Source organism: Myodes glareolus, chromosome 8 (assembly GCF_982192425.1).
Source record: "Myodes glareolus chromosome 8, mMyoGla1.1, whole genome shotgun sequence".
Lineage (NCBI taxonomy): Eukaryota > Metazoa > Chordata > Mammalia > Rodentia > Cricetidae > Myodes > Myodes glareolus.
Genome location: NC_142033.1, coordinates 91940744 through 91961010, shown reverse-complemented (window position 1 = coordinate 91961010; position 20267 = coordinate 91940744). Strand labels below are relative to the sequence as shown.

At 42.9% G+C, this 20267-nt stretch overlaps 1 long non-coding RNA gene across 1 annotated transcript; it reads right to left on the bottom strand.

Annotated features, from left to right (window-relative positions):
- Nucleotides 1–265: 265 nt before the first annotated feature.
- LOC125401300 (uncharacterized) lies at nt 266–3739 on the bottom strand. Its single transcript, XR_007232308.3, has 2 exons — nt 3645–3739; nt 266–661 (listed from the first exon to the last, which is right to left on the bottom strand). It is a non-coding gene; the product is annotated as an uncharacterized LOC125401300 (long non-coding RNA).
- Nucleotides 3740–20267: the final 16528 nt, after the last annotated feature.

Below are 20267 nucleotides of genomic sequence, written 5' to 3'. Positions count from 1 at the left end.
CAGGCAGTGTTTAAATGAATACAGTTTCTGTGTAATTATTTTGGGGCTAAGCTAGCTGGGCGGCGGGACACAGCTCGCCACTCGTCCTACAACAATGATGGACGATGTACTAAAACTAGAACAAAGCGAGTCCTTTGGTCTGGAAGTTGCTTTTGCCAGGCATCTCGTCATGGCAAGGAAGAAAACAACCAGAAAGAAAGCTGGTGTCACCTAGAGGGAGTGGGACTTGGGAGAATGAAGCCAATAAATGAGGCAGACTAAAGTCTCATGCAATAGCCAACTTTATTCAGAGCAGTTTATACTGAGGGTTAGAAGAATCACGTGACTAAAGTGTACAATCATAAGGATAAACTGCATGTGGCAAAAACATGTTTTTCCTTAGAGGCACATATACAAATAACCATAGCCACTTGTAATGAGCAATCTGAAGTGAACACACTGTCTGCTATGCCTGGGAGGAGCACGGAAACACACTGCAAGAACAATTCCATGGTTTGAAGAACCAAGGTCCCAAGACTCTCAGTGTCTTGAAGTTTCCTCACAAACACTCACAATTCTCCCACGGCTCCATCCCTGGTCCGTGTCCGACAGGCTGGTGCTCAGGAATGCGCTGTTGCTGTGGTGAACACGACTATGCAGTTCTGAGACTGCTGGAAACAGTCTGTGGGAGGAATGTACAAGACTTTGGAACTCTGCTCCAGAGATGTCTAGAGTGCCGTAAGCAGAACTTAGTGGGGCATTTTCATGGAATCCAGAAGAGCAGAACACCGAGGGAAATGTGGCAGTGGAGACCCAGCACACGAGGTTTCTGAGGCAAGGACTCCATTCTGCCCATGTCCTGAGCATCTGATAGACAGAAACTCAAAAGCAACTGACTAATGTTTTTGGTGGGAAAACATTCAAAGCCAGCTTGCAGTCATGCTGTGTCATGAGTGCTGTCTGCTGCTCTTGTCTGGATCGTCAGTTAGGGAGACCAAATTCTGGGGCAAGTGTGAACAAGTTTAAAATTACAAACATGCTATGCCTGAAACCACCATAATTGTTAATGACATTAGTGCAATTAAAGAGAAACCTGGAGCTCTACCCTGGGACAGCAGGAAGGGTGTCCGGAGAGCAGCCACAGAGAAGACCACCTTGTGGAATGCAAAGGTGGACTGAATGCCTTTATCATGAGTTGGTCATGAGCCAGTGGCCACAAGGGAAGAAAAGTCATGACACAAAAGCTGTATGTTTGGTTGTTAAGTTGACAAGGGACGAACTTGTGATAGTTAGATTGTCAACTTGAAAGAAACAAGCTCTCGATGACAGCAAGGAGGGAGTTTCTGAAGGAGAAAGACCCACCTGAGATATGGCAGCAACACCCCATAGGGCCCAGACAGAATAAAATGAAGGAAGCTGAGATCAGCATTCATGTCTCTGCTTCCTGGATGCATGTGTCATGTGACCAGCTGCTTCACACCCCTACCGTATCCCTTCCCCACCATGATGGACTGTATCCCTTTGAAATAACTTTAATAACAATTAAGTAACTCATTATTTATAGAAATAATTATATAATTATACAAATTAAACTATTTCTATATTATATGATGTAATAAATATAAAATTAAAGCAATTATAATAAATAAATTTAAGCAATAATAAAAACAAAATAATAATTTCAAAATAATCCGCAGAAATTCAACCTGAAATGCACCTTTCTCCCTGAGCTGCCTCCCTCAGGTGTCTGATCACAGCAATGAGAAAAGTAACTAACACAAACTCCAATCAAATGTGTGACTCTTGGGTCCCGCTCCTTAGCCCTGGCTGTCCTGGAACTCTGTATAGACCAGGCTGGCCCCAACTCAAAAAGATCTACCTGCCTCTGCGTCCCAAGTGCTGGGAAGTGCTGTGACTCCACCTGTCTAGTTCTTAAGACTTAACGAAGGGACTCACACCACTGAAACTTTAAAAATAAAGGCACATTAGATAGGGCCAGTGAGACAGGTTTTTTTGTGTTTCTCTGTGAAGCCCTCTCTGTCTGACCTAGGCCTCCCTCTGTAGACCAGACCGGCTTCAAACTCAGAGATCCACCTGCTTCTGCCTCCTGATTAAGAGCATGCTCCACCACCATCCGGCTAAGGCAGCATTTTCTATCAGTAGAGAAGACTGGGTATCCATTAAATAAATGGTATGGATGTTAGACTCTTCCCTTTTTTCTTTTTGTTTTGGCAATGCTGAGAACCATATCTGGGGTCTCAAAGATTCTAGCTAATGTACTTTATCACTCACTGAACTATATCTCTAGCCCCTCTTTGCTCCTTTTAAATTTTATTACATTTACTTTCATATGTGAGAAGAAATGTCTATCACATCTTATCAGAGTCGTTCATCTCCTTCCACTATGTGGGTTGCAGGGATCAAACTTAGGACTTGAAGCTTTGCAGCAAGAGCCTTTACCAAGCTTTCTCCCCTTTTTAAAAACTTGCTCTTTTTTGTTGGTTGTTTTTGGAGACAGAGTTTCTTTGTGCAGCCCTACTTGCTCTGTAGCCAGGCTGGCCTCAAACTCAAGAGATCCACCTGCCTCTGTCTCCTGAGTGCTGAAATTAAAGGTGTGCGCCACCACCACCCAGCTAATCTTGCTCCTTTTAAGTACACTTCAGATGGAGTAAACAGTGTGTGTGCACATGCATATTAAAATCCCTGCAGCTACCAAGGAAATGCAGCAAGTTGAGCAGGAAGTTGAGGTGGAAACAAGACTGACAGACATGCCCACACAAAAGTTAAAGCCGCCCTTCACAAACCAAACATTACTGGCTATCTTAAAAGAGAAATTTTATAACCAAGCAATTTTTGCAATAGTTAAACAAAAAGCTAATGCTGCTAATATGCAAAAGCATTGCAGATTTTAAAAATTGTGAAAACCTCAAATTTAAAATAAATAGAAATTATAAGCCAGGAATTCTCAAAGAACCAGTACACATATGAAAAATATTCGGTTTTATACCTAGGTAGCAAAATACAAATTTATACAAGAGTTTTTAAAAGACTGATTCGCAATGGAATGCGGTACACTCTCATGCAGCATTCTAATACTCTTATCGGGAAAGTGCACTTGAATAAAAACACTTTTAAGGAGACTGTTAACATTCAGAATCTTACAAGTGTGTGCTCCCTTTGATCTAGCAGCCTATCACTGCTGAGAAACTGTAAATACCTTAAAAGCTCACTAATTAGGGCTTCTCTAAACAATGAAAACAGACCACCATTAAAAACGTATATAAGACCTGGAGAGACATGCACCAAATACCTCTGTGTGCTTATCCGGAAACTGCTTTTATAAAGACAGCAGCGTGGGTTGAGCTCCTTGCCCCACCCAAGAGGACAGGGCCACCCTGGGTAGCCCAGGCCCGCCTCAAGAAACACCGATCCTACCTAGGCCTCCCAAATGGACGGATTACTCCACGCCATTGTTTTCCCCCTCCGTGGTTTTTGAGACGGAATCTCGCTATGTAGCCCAGATTGGAGTTAGAATCCTCCTGCCTCAACCACGCCCGACTTTTTTTTTTTTTATTTGAATTGCTAGCTATTTTGGATATAATTGTGTACTGTTGGGATGCTGCTCGCATAACAAACCGGAATCTTTTTTAATGCATTATCCTTACGATTTGGCGATGGGAAAACTATTAGCCTGCGGAAAGAGAAGCGTTGCCCGGGCCCGACGGGCGCAAAGAAGGTGCAGGGCTCTGAGCCTCGCCACCGGAAACCCGCCCCGAGCGGGGATTGTGGGCCACGGACGGAGGCCGGGCCCGCCGAGGGAGGAGCGGTTAGCCTTCTGGAGCAGAGCGGTCCCGCTTCCCGTTCGAGGGAGCGCGGCCCGCGCCGTCTTGGCGCGGAGACACACAGGACCCGCCTTCCCGCGCCAGCGGACCCGGCGGGCTGAGGGAGCGCCCGTGCCACCGAGCCGGGCGGACGCTGCGTGCCTAGAGCGGCCGCGTTAGCAGCCTGTGCGCGTGCGCAAAGGTGGTCCGGCCGGGGCGGGCTTCGCGCCGGTGCAGGCGAGGCGTGTGCACCGCGACCGTGTACTCAGCTGGCTGGGGTGGGGGACGGGACTGCCGTGAATCTCCGTGCGCGTCCGTGGTCCGCGCGCTGATACTAGGTGGAGGGAGGCGAGGTCGGGTTCCTGGGCCCACATGGGGCAGCTCAAAACACTGTAATACTGGTTCCAGGGCAGGCACTCGCATGTGCTCAGACACACATACACAGGTTTACTATTATTATTATAAGGGTTACTTCTCTGAAATTGTTTAAAAACCAAACAAACTAGTAATAGTATATTTATTTAGAAATCGCCTAGTAGGAAAAGGCCTTGCGGCTGAACCTGACCACTTGAGTTCAGTTCCCAGGTTCCACGTGGTGCGGTGAGAGGAGCAACTCCTGACGTTGGTCCTCTGCCATCCACCCTCTCTTACATACAATAAATAAAAGTAACGGGGCAAAAATAGAATATGAAAGTGCTTGTTAAGAAGAAGTCATGAATCCCTGTCCAGAGTTAATGTCTATTAATATGTTTTTTCTATCATATTTCTATTAATATGGAATCAGTAAATGGCAGATTTGATCAAAGAGCAGAAGCCGACATGTTTGGAGGTTAGGATTATGCGGGCCTCACATGGTTATCAATTGGATCATCATCAAATGCACATTCATTACTTTTTTTCAAAAAAACAAAACCAAGCCCTAAAATGTATTTTTTTTCCTTTTCAACCAGAAAAACCAAAGATATTGAAAAGAAAGGAATATATTATGAACATGTTTTCATGTGAAATTGTGTATAGTTATATCACTGATTTTGAAATACTTTTTAAACATTTGTTTCTATGCACATATGTGTGTGCATCAGAGGACAGCTTTTAGGAGTTGATCCTGTCCTTCCACCATGCGGAATCTGCATGTTGAACTTGGGTCACTTGTTAAGCTTGGTGGCAAACACCTGACCTGCTGAGCCATCTCACCAGCCAAAATTCTCAATTTAAAAAATAGATACACTTCAAATGAAATTTTGATTTCAGTTTGAGACACTTAACGCTTGGGCTTTGTTTCCTGTTAAAACTGTCTAAACTGAGAAAATACAAAACCCTCAAGCCCCAAGAGTGGGAAAGACACTTCAGTGGATAGGGATGTTAAAATAGTCTTTTTGGAAAAAAAGAAATGGGATCCAAGCAGAGTATAAGGGTGTAGACAGGTTTTTCCTTGGGCTGCCAGCTCACAACACAGAGACGTATTGCAAAAGTTCAGCCTTAGCTTAGGTTTGTCCCACTAGCTCTTATAACTTTAACCCATTTATTTTAATCTATAGTCTGTCGCTTGGCTTGTTACCTCATCTCTCTGTACCGCCCATGCTGCTTCCTCCAAGCTTGGCTGGTGACTCTGCCTTCTTCCCAGAGTTCTCTCTCTTCCCAGAATTCCTGCCTATACCTCCTGTCTAGCTACTGGCCGTTTATTACACAAATCACACCTATACATTTTTATACAGTGTACAACACAAGGAGTGTCAGAAGTGAAGTGTTTAGGCTGGGTGTGGTAGTTTAGGCTTGTGTTCCCAAACTCTGGAGGTTGAGACAAAAGGATGACGAATCCAAGAACAGTTGGGCAACTTAGATCCCATGTAAAATGAAGTCTCTAAGGGCCGTTGATGGGGTTCTTTAGCGGAGCACTTACCTGTTATGTGCAGGGCCGTGCGTTAATTTCCCAGTGTTTCAGAGTGGACTGAGGGTAACAGTGCATGCTTTACAACCCCAGAAAGGCTTATAAATTGGAGGTACCACATCAGGGGAAGGGCATGGAAGGGAAGACCAGGGGTTTGGGTGAAAGTCTATACATTCAGACCAAGATTTCTGGCTTTAAGTCATCTCGAGTTCTGTGAAAAAGAAGATACATTTGGTGGGAAAATTGATGGCTCAGGTTGTTTTGTTTGTTTGTTTTATTTTGTTTTTTCAAGACAGGGTTTCTCAATAGCTATGGAGCCAGTCCTGGAACTCGCTCTATAGACCAGGATGGCCTGGAACTCACAGAGATCTGCCTGCCTCTGCCTCCCGAGTGCTAGGATTAAAGGTGTGTTCAACCACCGCCTTGCGAGGGCCCAGGTTTCAAAACTAAAAACTGATCAAATGGAAGTCTGTATACTGACCAGTGAGACCAACCCTTTTCCTACCGACTACTCTTAGGATCACTCAATAACCACACAGAACACAGCCAGAGAGAATCCCCTCTACACAGAGGCCTCAGATTCCACACCTCGAGGTGACATTTTCGAGTATTTAGCAACTTGACCTGGTGCCCAGCATTCATCCATTTTGCAATATCTTAAAGTAGTTAATTTAAGTAGTAAATCTGTTAACTCATGAGGCCCTTACAGAGGCCTCACAGCTCTCTGTGGGTCCTGCCTTCAGAAAACTAGAGGAAGCCTCCTTGTCCCTGGGCTCAGAAGGAGTGACAGCCTAGAGACTTCTACATGGCTTTCAGAGTCACTCCAACCTTTTCTGGAAAGCTAAACCGTTCTCTCTGCTTCACATAGTCGGACCCTCTCCTCTACATCTCACTGCGGGTGGTTTCATTTCCCACACTCAACTCAGTCTGAAATGTTAAATCAGAAGTTCCAGAAATAAATGATTCGTAAGTTGTAAATTCTGCACCATTCTGTATAGCATGGCCGGATCTCCCGCCTTGCGCTCCATTCTTTACGGGCTGTGAATCCTTCCTTAATCCACATGTCCACGATGCCGAAGCTGTTTTCCCTTAGTCAGTTAGTGGTGTCACCCAACCGGGCCACTTGCTAACCTCCCAGTCTTCCAATACTGAACCTACAATGTTTGCCAGCTTAAAATGAGTGATTTTTGGTGGGGGGGACAAGGACTCACTATGTAGCCCAGGCTACCCTGGAACTTGCAATCTGCATGCCTCTGCCGCGTGAGTGCTAGAATGACAGGCATGTGCCATGATGCCTTCATATCTGACTTCAAAGTCAACCCAGAGGAAGTCACTAAAAGAGTGAAATAAGGCTTCTTCAGGCTTGCCCCAGTCTCTTCTGTCTCTGCTATCACATCAGCTGAGGGCAACATAGTGCTTGTATTTAAGAACTAGTGTTCGTGAGTAGTGATTCTGACAGTTTGAATATGCCAAAGAGAAGCCATGACGGGCTTCCTTGGAGTGATAAGGCACTCTTGGCTTTGTAAGGAGAGAAAAACACTGTGTGCCGAAGTTAGTGCAAATCTATCTGAAATTGTAAAGGCTCGGCATGGTGGTTGGTGCAGGCCATCACAGACTTGGGAATTGGAGGCAGGAACATCAAAGGTTCAAGTCATCTGTCCCTACATAGCAAGTTCCAGCCTGGGCTGTGTTAAGCCCTGACTTGGAAAAACAGAAATTGCAAAGGGGGAGATAGAATTTTATGCTACAAAACTGAACTTCAATTCGCTTTGAAATGAAGTTGTGGTCACCTTAAACTACAAAGTGATTACCACAGTTCATCACAAGTGCTGGACATTCACCCCATTTGATCTGGTCATATCGGTGTCATATCGCTTCCTAGCACAAGACGGGTGAGGACAATACAGTCCACTATTTTTTTCGAAAGACCAGTCTATGGCTACACCACCCTGAATGCACCTGATCTCATCTGATCTCAGCAGCCAAGCAGGGTCAGGCTGGTTAGCACTTGGACATATGATCATATTCAGATGAGTTTGCGGAGCTGCACGGAATTGGATTTATTTTATTACTGTTAATCTCACAGTGCCTCCTGTGTTCTTTATCACAGGCGTGTCTGCCGGAAGTAGTACCTGCTGGTCAGGCGGTCAGGCCTCAGTGAGGGAGTCAAACACATGCCCGCCCCAGACAGGTAGAGACTACTGAGTGTGCCAGCCATGGAGATTGTCCAGATTGTCCCCAGCAGTGATGCTTTATTATAGATCGCACGAGTCATGAAGAGAGGTAAGGCCACCACCTAAATCCTAGGAATCAAAACAAAGTCACAAGAGCCATCTCTAAAGCCAGATTATCTAGGTAATCCTCAACCACAAAATTGGGCAACACCAGTGTCGCTCCACCCTTAGCACAGTTGCGCTGTCTGGTCTTGACTTGTCCTTGGGGCATTTTCGTAGTTCTGAGACTAGCAACAATGTTTTCTTCACATTATTCTGTCTATGTTTCCAAAATCAGGAAGAGTCCCATTGTTTCACCAAGCACTGTGGCTCATGCCTGTAACACCGTGCTGAGGAGACAGGGCAGGAGGATCTCTATAAATTCAAGAGAACCAAGTCTATATGCAAGTTCCAAGCAGCCAAGACTAGTAGCAAGACCCTGTCAAAGAAATACAAACAAACAAATGAAACCTAAATGCAAGGATTTGTTGTTTGTTTGTTTTTTAATTATTTTATGTGCATTGGTTTGAAGGTGTCAGATCCCCTGGAACTAGAGTTACAGACAGTTGTGAGTTGCCATATGGGTACTAGGAATTGAACCTGGGTCCTCTGGAAGAGCTTCCAGTGCTCCTAACTGCTACAACATCTCTCCAGCCCCTAAATGCAAGCATTTGTAATGTTAACTAGGTCTAAGCATTTATTTCATGCTCAAGTTTCTATCTAGAAACTAGCGATGCCCAAATTTAAAATTATTTATTATTGGGGGAGGGAGCATGAGTACCCTTTCAGAGTAATTTTCTCACTTGTGCAGCAAGTATTTTTAACTGTTGGGCCATTTCTCCAGCCAAGAACTTCTTTTAGAAGATGTCCAGGCTTTTTAAGGCAAGAAGATCCTTGAGTCTCCATGTTGCTTAAACTGTCTCCCTCGTCTTTTTCTTTGAGCCAGGGTCTTGCTGTAAAGCCCAGGCTGGTCTTGAAGTCAGGGCTCCCTCCTGCTTCAGCCTCCCAAATACTCAGAGTGGAGGAGTGTGGTGCATTCTAGCCTCTCTCTGCTATTCCTGACCCGAGTTACTGAAGGTAGGATTGTGAGAATGCAGCCATCAGGCGAGGAAACGCTTGCCAAATCCAAGGGACCCAAACCCACAGATTCGTTTCTCACTCATGCTGCACTGGGACACTGGGACACTTGGTTGCCAGGGCCAAGAAACTCAAAGTGATGCCAATCAGAACTGGAATAAATTGTTTCATTTCATTGGTCAACTATAATCATGCTAGACTTCAGCAAGATGGATGTTTTAGGCATGTTCTCTAGAGGAACAGAATCAAGGGGGAATATATCAGAATTGAGCAGGTCAGCTTTAAAATAATAACAACAGACAGCTCACACCCGAGGCAGAGAACTCGGTATTTGGTCCTTGAGGCTGGATGCTTCAACAGTCGGAGTAGTCCCGCAGTAATTGTCTCTCACTGGGGGCAGGAGGGCTGATGGTCTCTTAGTCCACAAGGTCAGCCTCGGTCATCTCAATCTGATGCCAGGAGCATGAATGGTTGTGGGACAGCCACGGGTTCCTGCTCCACAGTGAAAACTTTGCTATACTTGTTAGCAAAGAGTCAGCAGCCACAGCAGCAGCTGCAGCAGGAGCCGCAGCAGCAACAACAGCAACAGCAACGTGGTGGCAAGAGAGGGAGGCCAAGCCAGCAAAGTCAAGAGTAAGCCCCCTTCTGACATACCCTTAGGTTATCTGGACTGCTACCTGAAGGTGCTGCCCACAGTCTGGGTGGGTGAGTCTTATCTTATCGAGTAGGATGATTCTTCAGGTGAGGCTCCCTACTCAAGAGAGTAACTTGTAATCCGTAGCTAGTTGACTTCCAAGTCAACCATAATAATGGGGATACGTAATCCTTGTGTAGGAGACACAGACAGGCAACACCGATGGTGAGTCAGTAGTCTACAGTGAAGCACATAAAGACCACAGTCTTAGAGGGCAGTATCAAGTTAGTGTGATTAAATTATTTACTGCCCGCCTTCAGCACGGTGAGCAAATAAACTGAAATAATAGCAAATAGTACTGTGAACATCACTGTGTGAACATGAGTATGGTTTTGTGCCGGCCTACTCTAATATCTCGAAAGTTCTAGTAGGGTGTTAAAGGAAGTATAGGCATTAGGCATTGATTAACTTATGTTCACCAATAAACATATCTATTATCTCAGCCAAAGTGCCTATGGACACACCTTCGTTAGAAAGTGTATTGTCCACAGAATGTCTCTGTTGTTATTTATTTGTGAGAAGGTGGTGCTACTGGAGGTGGAGTGCAGGGCCTCACACATGCTCGGTGAGCGCTCCGCCACTGAGCCACAGCCCCGTCCTGGGTTCCTGTCTTCTTACTTTGGACTACAGAGTTATCTAATTTCATCTGGGACTTCAGCTTTTTAAGTGCTGAATATTTCTGGTGCTATGCTAGTTGAATCTTGTGGACATTGTGTGTGTGTGTGTGTGTTAGTTGAATCTTGTGGACATAGTGTGTGTGTGTGTGTGTGTGTGTGTCTGTGTGTGTGTGTCTGTGTGTGTGTGTGTGTCTGTGTGTGTGTGTTCCAGCTACGTCGCAGCTGTCTAGTTCTAGAGACTGTGTTGTATATATTTATTTCTAATCTGCTTACCTAATGCGACAGTCTATTCCTCTTGTCACATGAAGTGCCAGTTCTAAACAAATCACAGCCTGGTACTTCCCTGGCCAAGGATCAATAGACCCAAGTTTGAGCCAATAAGATATAAGAATGGGTGGGAAAGGTGACCACTAGGCCATCTCCCCAGACTCAATGGTGTTTTTTTTTTCTTAAGAAACTATGAAGACAGAAGGCAGCAAAATATTTTCTAAAGTGTTAAAAGAAATAAAAACCCCAGCTCACTCCAGAATTCTTCATGCAGCTAAACATCATAGGGTTGACATGAAGTAAAACACTCCCCCGAGAATGGAAAGAGTCTGTCGCCAAAAGACATGCTCTGAAAATCTCTCAAGAAAGTCTTAAGCAAAGGAGAAATGTCATGGCAAGGACATGGAACTAAGGGAGGAAGAGAAAGCAGCAGCTATGGAGAATCTATGGCAAATTCAGACAGTTCTCCCAAGAGCAAAACTCAGTGGTGTCTGATAGGGTTTGACGATTAGATTCGATACATGCTCAGAAGGTCTACATAGGGGCCGAGGTCTTCCCATTCAGCTTACAGTGGTAATACATGAGTCTGAGTAGACAGTGAAAAGCTATACTTACTGGGATCCCTCCAGGAACCACCAGAACTGGACAGAAGTGTGGCAAATTCTTAGCAGATACAGTGAACGTGAACACTAAGAAGCTCAAATGAAGAACAGAAGGCAGATAAGAGCAACAGGAAGGAGTGGAATCAAGCCAAAAACAAGTGGTAAAATTGTTGACCTTAGCCCAAATATATCAACAGTAATATTAAATTACCATGAAACTGACCTCAGTAACGTATAATTGACTTCAGTATACCAACTAACTACCCCATGACCATATACTTCAAATATGACATAGAAATTAAACCGGAAAAGGTATAATATGCAAACTCACATGAAAAGAAAATGTAAATGACTGTGTGACTTCAGAGTAGAGGAAGTGGCTGGGTCTAAGGTCCATCCAGCAGGTGCAGCTCACGGCGAGCCTCTGGTTAGATTCATGCAGCTGGTTATGTGTGTGCGAGGGAAAGCTCAAAAGAATAAAGGAGTTTGTTCATAGAAATTATGAGTGCTGGCTGAGTGTGGTGGCACATTCCTTTAATCCCAACACTCGGGAGGTAGGGACAAGAAGATCTCTCTGAATTTGAGGCTAGCCTGGTCTACATAGCAACTTCCAGGGCAGCCAGAACTTGTAGAGAGACCCTATAATAATAGAGAGACCCTATCTCAACCAAAACAAGGAAAGAAAAAAAGGAATTCTGATTGTTGCATGGGCAAGATGGCTCAAAAGGCTAAAGGCACCTGCTGCCAAGCCTAGCATTCTGAGTTCAACCCCCAGAACCTACATGGTGGGAAGGGAACCAATATGTGAGGATTCTCCTCTGATCTCCATATGTGTGCTGTGGCACTGGCACACACGCACACACGTACACAATAAACAAATTTAATATAAAAAGTTTAAATCGTGATTATACACTTAGCAGCAGCAGAACTTTAGTTTTTACTTTAGGGTTGGTGTGGTGGAAGGCCTATGCAACCCCAGTGCATGGGAGATGGGGGCCAGCTTGGTTCTGCAAGCTCAAGGCCAGCCCAGTAATGTGAGATTACAAAGCATAAGCAAAATATGCTCAAAGAAAGCAAAGGGGGGGGGGAATAATAATGAATATAAAAATCAGTAAGATAGAAAAATGGAGAAAATAATCTAAAAAATATCTCTTTGTAACAAACAATAAAGTTGGCAAATTTTAGCAAGACTGACAAGACAGAAAGAGATGACACAAGTTACCAGCATTCGGACTGGAAAGCAGGGTCCTGCTGTCCCCTGTCCCTCCACAGACAGTAGGAGAATGTGAGAAAGTAATCTACAAATTATAGCAATCCATATTTTATTAGATATATAATATTATCACAATTGAATAAAGTCAACAACTTAGATGGATGGGGTCAGTTCCCTGAAAATTCTGAACTAAAAAGAAGGCTGAATAGGGGGAGCTGGAGAGATGGCTCAGCGGTTAAGAGCATTGCCTGCTCTTCCAAAGGTCCTGAGTTCAATTCCCAGCAACCACATGGTGGCTCACAACCATCTGTAATGAGATCTGGTGCCCTCTTCTGGCATGCAGGCATACAAGCAGACAGAATATTGTATACATAATAAATAAATATTTAAAAAAAAAAGAAGGCTGAATAGGAATAAAGAAGGTTGAGGTGTCTTCTCATTTTAGGAGGTCATTGTTACCCTGATACCCAAAGCAAAGGCATTACGAAAACACTACACACTGTTGTCCTACATAGTACAAGCAAAACACACTATTAAAAAGTTGAATATTTGCCAGGTGGTGGCGCACACCTTTAATCTCAACACTTGGGAGGCAGAGCAGGCAGATCTCTGTGAGTACAAGGCCAGCCTGGTCTACAAGATCTAGTTTCAGGACAGGCTCCGATGCTACAGAGAAACCTTGTCTCAAAAAAAAAAATGAGTATTCATTCAGGTATGCATTGAGTATTAATTTAGGTATGCATTGAAAGGTCTGAACTTTCCCCATTTTACAACTGGACCTAAATTTCAGTTTCCTGAAAGGACAACGAAAGTGATTGCACACACACAGAGATGAGGTACACAACACAAACCAGGCCTGAGCCAGCCCTGACGGTATCTCAAGGCAACAACCAAAAGGGACGGGTCCTGGTACTTGTTCAAACATGACCAAAGATGGAAGAACTACAGTTGGACTGGCTGCCAGTCCTAGCCAATCAGCAATGTACTCCTGCAACTGATGCTTGCTTAACCAATTACGTTTGAGATGACCTAACTGTCCTGGAAACTCCCCCTAGATGCGCTTAAATGAGCCTGCATGCTCTTTACAGGGTCATCCACTTTTGTGCTGGATGTGCAACCCCAGCATGCTGGAATCTTTACTCTGGAGATAATAGATGCTCTTGCTGATTGCGTATGTGATGATGGTCTTTCGTGGGACTTCTTGAGGACTCTAACAGCATATGTGTATGTATGCGTGTATATATATAATACATACATATGTGCACACACATGACACATCATGGCCAAGCAATGTTTACTTCGCAAGTCCAAGACTGGCTTAATAGTTGAAAATCAATACAGTCTGTTATTTTAACAGCCTAAAGAAGGAAAACCACATGAATATGTTGGCTGTCTTAGGGTTTTTATTGCTGTGAAGAGACACCATGACCACAACAACTCTTGTGAAGGAAAACATTTAATTGGGGTGGCTTACTTACAGTTCAGAGGTTCAGTCCATTATCATCATAGTGGGACATGGTGCATGCAGACAGACATAGAGCTGGAGAAGTAGCTGAGAATTCAACATCCTGCAGGCAACAGGAAGTGATCTGAGTGTCACACTGAGTGAAACTTGAGCAAAAGAAACCTTAAAGCACACCTCCACAGTGACACACTTCTTCCAACAAGTTCACACCTACTTTAACAAGGCTACACCTTCTAATAGTGCCAGCTCCTTTGGGGGCCTTTTTCTTTCAAACAAACATAGTTGGCTGATGTAGAAAATTTCTAAAAATCAGATGTCCATAAAAAATAAATCTCACCAAGCTAAGAACTCAAAAAAGGACCTCGTCAAAGCTTATAGTAAAGCTGTGAGTGATCAAAATCCTAAGGCTGTACCTCCCTTCAGACTGTAATTAGGGCCAGACTGTGGACTCTCACTATGTTTGTTCAATACATACAGGAAATCTTAGCCAGTGAAGGCAGGGAAAGGGGATATGGGGAGTAATATTGATTGGAAAGGAAAAAAAAACCCAAGCAGACGAAACTCTTACATATGTGGAAATGATACTTCTGTCTGTACAGAAAATCTAAGGAATCTGTGTTAAACAAATCTAGAACTGGTGAGCTCAGTGTGTTATAATCAGCTGCTGTTCTGGGGAGATGACTTTATTGATAAGGTGACTGCTGATGTAGGATGTGTTGCTTTCATTGGTTGAATAAAGAAACTGCCTTGGCCTTTTGATAGGACAGCCCTTAAGTGGGCAGAGTAGACAGAACAGAATGCTGGGAAGAAGGGAAGTGTGGCAGACGCCATGAATCTCCGGCCTGAGACGGACGTAGGTTAGAATCTTGCCAGTAAGCCACAGTCATGTGGTGATACACAGATTTAATAGAAATGTGTTAATCAAGATGTGAGAGATAGCCAATAAGAGGCTAGAATTAATGGGCTAGGCAGTAATTTAATTAATGCAATTTCTGTGTGGTTATTTCGGCTGTAAGCTAGTCAGGTGGGATGAACAAGGGCCCGCACCCCTACTACAGACTAACATGCAGGCATGAGCACCTTAGTTTCATTGCCAGCACCCATGTAAATGCCAATCATGGTGACATGCACCCCAGAGCTGGAGAGGTGGAGACAGCAGGACCCCTAGAGCTCAGTAGTCAGGTAGTCTTACCGAATCAGTGATAGATCCAATCTCAAAACACAAGGTGGATGAGAGTTGACTCAACAGTTAAGAGTATTGATGTTCTTGCAGAGGACCTGGGTTCAAGTCCCACATGGCAGCTCACAACCATATGATTCTAGTTACAGGAGATCCCATGCTCTCCTCTGACCTCTACAGGAACCAGGCATGCACGTGGTGCACAATGCACAAAATAAAGCCAAGGAATTCTTGTTAATAAAAGATGGAGCTAGATGGTGGTGGCACGCACCTTTAATCCCAGCACTCAGGAGGCAGAAACAGGAGGATCTCTGTGAGTTTGAAGCCAGCCTGGTATACAGAGTGAGTTCTAGGAGATGCTCCAAAGCTACAAAGAGAAACCCTGTCTCAAAAATACATAATAATAAAAATAAGAATAATAAATAAAATAAAAGGTGGAGCCCAGTGTGGTGGGACACACCTCTAATGCCAGCACACAGGAGACAGAAGCAAGCAGATCTCTGTGAGCTCAAAGCCAATCTGGTCTACATATAGATTTCCAGGCAATCCAGTGCTCCATAACAAGACTCTAGGTCAAAAAAACCAACCTGTGTGTGTGTTTGTGTGTGTGTGTGTGTGTGTGTGTGTGTGTGTAAGAATAGATATATAATAAAGTGGGGCTGATAGAGGAAGACCTCTGGCCTCCACACACATGTGCACACACAGGCACATGCACCATGCCCATGAACATGTATATATGCATGTACCACATAAACATACACAAATATTTTATATGCCATTAGTGAATTGAAAACCAAAATGTAAAATATTTGCAATATCTCCCCCAAATGCAAGCTATTTGGGCAAGAAATTTTCTAGAAAACCTCATTGCTCTAAAGACTCTCTGTGTTTTCTTACCCAAATGTGTATATTTAACATTATACTGCATTTAAATTTTAACAGACATTTTATTCTATATGGATACTCATCAAATTTGTTGTTTAATGGACTTCCCATCATATATAGAGAGATGTATTAGTATAATGTGAGCTTTTAACATAAACCTGCATTCAAAAGCCAGTTTTCCCAGTGTGTCCTGAGGCAATTGGTCATTCTCAGTCCCAGCTGTCAGGGAAATACTATTATAGATGGAGACGGCTCTTCCATTTCCCAGCCACCCAAACCTGAAATAATCACACAGAAACTATATTAATTCAAACATTGCTTAGCCTATTAACTCATGCTTCTTATTAGCAAATTCTTATATCTTATAATAATATTTTGTATTCTACCACAAGGCTCGTAGTTTACCAGTAAGGTTCCTGGCATCTGTCTCCTTTGGCAGCTACATGGTGTTTCCCTGATTCTGCCTTCTTTTCTCCTCTATCTCTGCTTGGAATTCCTGCCTTGCTCTATTCTGTGCTGCCATAAGCCCAAAACAGCTTCTTTATTAGCCAATGGTAATAAAGTATATTCACAGCATACAGAGGGGAATCCCACATCACCTTCCCTTTTCTATCTAAATGAAAAGGAAGGTTTTAATTTTAACACAGTAGAATTACATATAACAAAAGAGGTATCAAGAAAGAATTATAGTTACAATATTTAGTCCATTTACACTTGACAAAATAAGGAAAATATCATCTATCCTATCTTTGTAAATCTATATCTAATTTATCCTTTATCATAACTAAGGAAAACTATAACTGTCTTTCTTCAACTCTTTAAGACCCCAGAAGGATATAATATTACCTAAGTAAACAGGAAGTGCATTGTAAGCACCTTCCAAAACTCTAGAATTGACAGAGATACCTCACTGCCTAGACAGTCACCCAAAGTTCTTCTGTAACATTGGGGCATCCATCTTCAGCCTACAGGCCCATAATATCTGACAGGTTTTTCCACGAAGCAGGAAATTTCAAAGACTGTTTCATCTCTATTGGCAGTTTGTCAGTATCATGCAGAATGTCTGGCAGATCCTTTCATGAATCAGGAATCCTGAAGGAAGGATGGTCTCACCTTTAGGCAAGTTCAGCAGTCATTTTTCTGTGGGTCCTGCATGTTCAGTTCATACAGCATACCATTAAGCAGTCCAGGCAAGAGCAGTTTTTTGCCCAAATGGCTAGCAAATTCCATAAGGAGCCTCTTTGATGCCCATCATCCTCTTGAAGAAGCTACTTCAGGAGCAGATGTGTCTCATTGTCATGAAAAGTACTAAGTTTTTAAGACATCTTTAAATGTCATGTTATCTTAGTCTTTGAACAGTCTGAAGAATATCTATCTATCTGAAATACATCTATGTACATCTAGAAAACCTAACTAACATGACTATAAGCTTGACTATTATAGATGACTATCTATTAACCTGTATTTCTTAATAATATATTACATTTTAAAATGAGCTGCATAAACACAAAACCTTAATCACAAGCAGAAATACATATGCACAGTATAACAAAATTGACTTTAAATTTGTATCAGTAAACCAAGATTCATACAAATGCAAAATATTCATCTATATAGCATATCCCCCTTTAAATGTAAACAAACATTTATAAACAATCATTTAGGGAATTTGGGTGTTGTTCTCTGGACTACTTCCTGCTGATTGGAGTGCTGCTGTTACTCAGGTCTTTCATGGGGTATTCTGTGCGGGAGGTCCATCTCAGCCAGCAGTCCTGAAGCTGTCATGGATGTTGGACCATTTGGGCCACTGCTTCAGGGGATCTTGTTTGATCAAACCATATTAACCAGGAAGGAAGAAATCCACAGCTTTCTATCCTCTGTGGAAATAAAAGCAGAACCTCTTTTCCAGAGCAACATATCCTTAGACCTAAATTTTGAAATCGAGATACCTTTAAAATTTATATGTTGGTTTAGCTCAACAGCCCATCCAATGAAATGTCTTTCTGTACTTAGCTCATTCACAGTCAAAAAATTCTAAGAAAATACAATAATATACATAATCCAGACTCTCTGTGTATATTCTATCTTTATGTGGACTATTTTTCTTACTCTATTCCTTTTTTACAAGTTTAATATTATTTTATCTTTACTCCTTTAATCTATGACTGTTCTCTTTTATATTATAGCTGTCTATAGTCTTTTTTTTCTCTCAAACCTACGTACACTATCCAACATTGTGACCCATTTAGAGGTTTTTTACATCTAAATTTGTCTTTATTGCATGTGTACCTGTAATTATTTTCTGACCAGGAACACTTTTTTTTTCTTTCAGATGCTAAGTGGGAGTGGGTAGGACTCCACCCAGTCCAACATGAGAGGCATGTTCACTGCCTCTGAGAGCCATACTCTGCCCCAGTTCCAGGTTGCAGTATCTATGTCACCATTAAGCAATTTGTAACATGCTTCTCACAGACCCCATTTAAGAGCTTGGCCTCCTGAAAGAGCCAGAGTTGTTCATGCAACTGGCATGAACCAGGAAGCCCTCCCCTAAAGAATCCACACAGCCTTCACTGCCAATGCTGAGTCAGGATGACCTCCCTTTAAGGACCCATGGCGCCTCTGCTCACCACCAGCAAACAGAGCCCATCTGAAAAAAAAACACAGCTATCAAGAAGCTATGCTAAACTCTCTCTCTCTCTCTCTCTCTCTCTCTCTCTCTCTCTCTCTGTGTGTGTGTGTGTGTGTGTGTGTGTGTGTGTGTAGAATTCTCTTTCAAGCTCTCTCAGGTTTTATGTGGACTTAGGTGCCTCACATTGGTGCCATTTTGTAGATGGAGCCTGCTCATTCATTTTCTGATCACCCAGACCTGAAATAATTACACAGAAACTATATTAATTAAAAGACTGCTTAGTTTATTAACTCCGGCTTCTTTTTTTTAAAGATTTATTTATTTATTACATATACAATGTTCTGCTTGCATGTATACTTGCAGGCCAGAAGAGGGCACCAGATCTCATTACAGATGGTCGTGAGCCACCATGTGGTTGCTGGGAATTGAACTCAGGACCTTTGGAAGAGCAGTCAGTGCTCATAACCTCTGAGTCATCTCTCCAGCTCCTAACTCAGGCTTCTTATTAACTAACTTTTACATCTTAAATTAACCCATTTCTGTTATTTTGTATTTTACCACGAGGCTTGTGGTTTACCAGTAAGGTTTCAGTCGTCTGTCTCCTTCAGCAGCTACATGGCATCTCCTTGACTCTGTCTTCTTTTCTCTTCTATCTCTGCTTGGAATTCCACCTTGCTCTATTCTTGCTGCCATAGGCCCAAAGCAGCTTCTTTATTAACCAATGGTAATAAAACATATTCACAGCATACAGAGGGAAATTCCACATCATACTATAGTGGTATATTATTTGTATTTTAATAAATAAAGCTTACCTGAAGGTTAAAGGGCAGAGCAGCCATACGGGTCAGAGAATGGTGGCACACATCTGTAATCCCAGGACTCGGGAGATAGAGATTCAAGGCCACCCTGGGTTACACGGATGGAATCTGTCTAAAAGAGAAATGGAGCTCACACAAAGGTGATCCCAACACTTGAAATCACCTGCCTTCAATGCCAACACTAGGGAGGTGGAGACAGTAGTGATATGGCTGGGCAGAGAGGAATATAAGGCAGGAGGAGACAGGAGATCAGTGGAATGTGGAGAGTTGGGTGTGGCATCTTCAGGATTCATGGAGACAGGATCTCACCCATTTTCCGTCTAGGTAGAGGAAAGAGTCAGTGATTGGCTGCTTTGCTTTTGCTTTTCTGATCTTCAGGTTGAATCCAAATATATATATATATATACCATTCAGGCATTCAGGGTTTCTAGAATTAAATATTTTAAATGACTGGTACATAGTTGGTGCTCAACAGAGTACATTTACTAACTCCATGATTTTAATTCTCAATTTTGAACAATTAAGATAATCTCTTGACAGAGTCTTTACAGGAGTCTGAAGATTCTCTAATGATATTCTTTTTTTGTTTTGTTTTGTTTTCAGGATATTAACTCTTAGGCTTTTAGCTCTGGAAACACTGTTTTCAAGTTTATGTGGGGTGATTGAAAACCTTGGCAAACTAACTCGATGGCCTAATTTGTAAATAGTATGTCAACTTACTGAAAAACAGAAGCATCTTTGTGCTGGTTACTTAGACACATGGCCCGTGTTAAACGCTACACTCTCCATCTCTTTTCATTTGACCATGAGTGTAACCTTGGCTGTAAAGTGGTCTAGAATCCACTGCCAAGAGTCCATGGAAGAGGCGTGGACAGCAGGAAAGCAGGGTTAAAAACCCAGCAACCTGGACTGGAGGTGG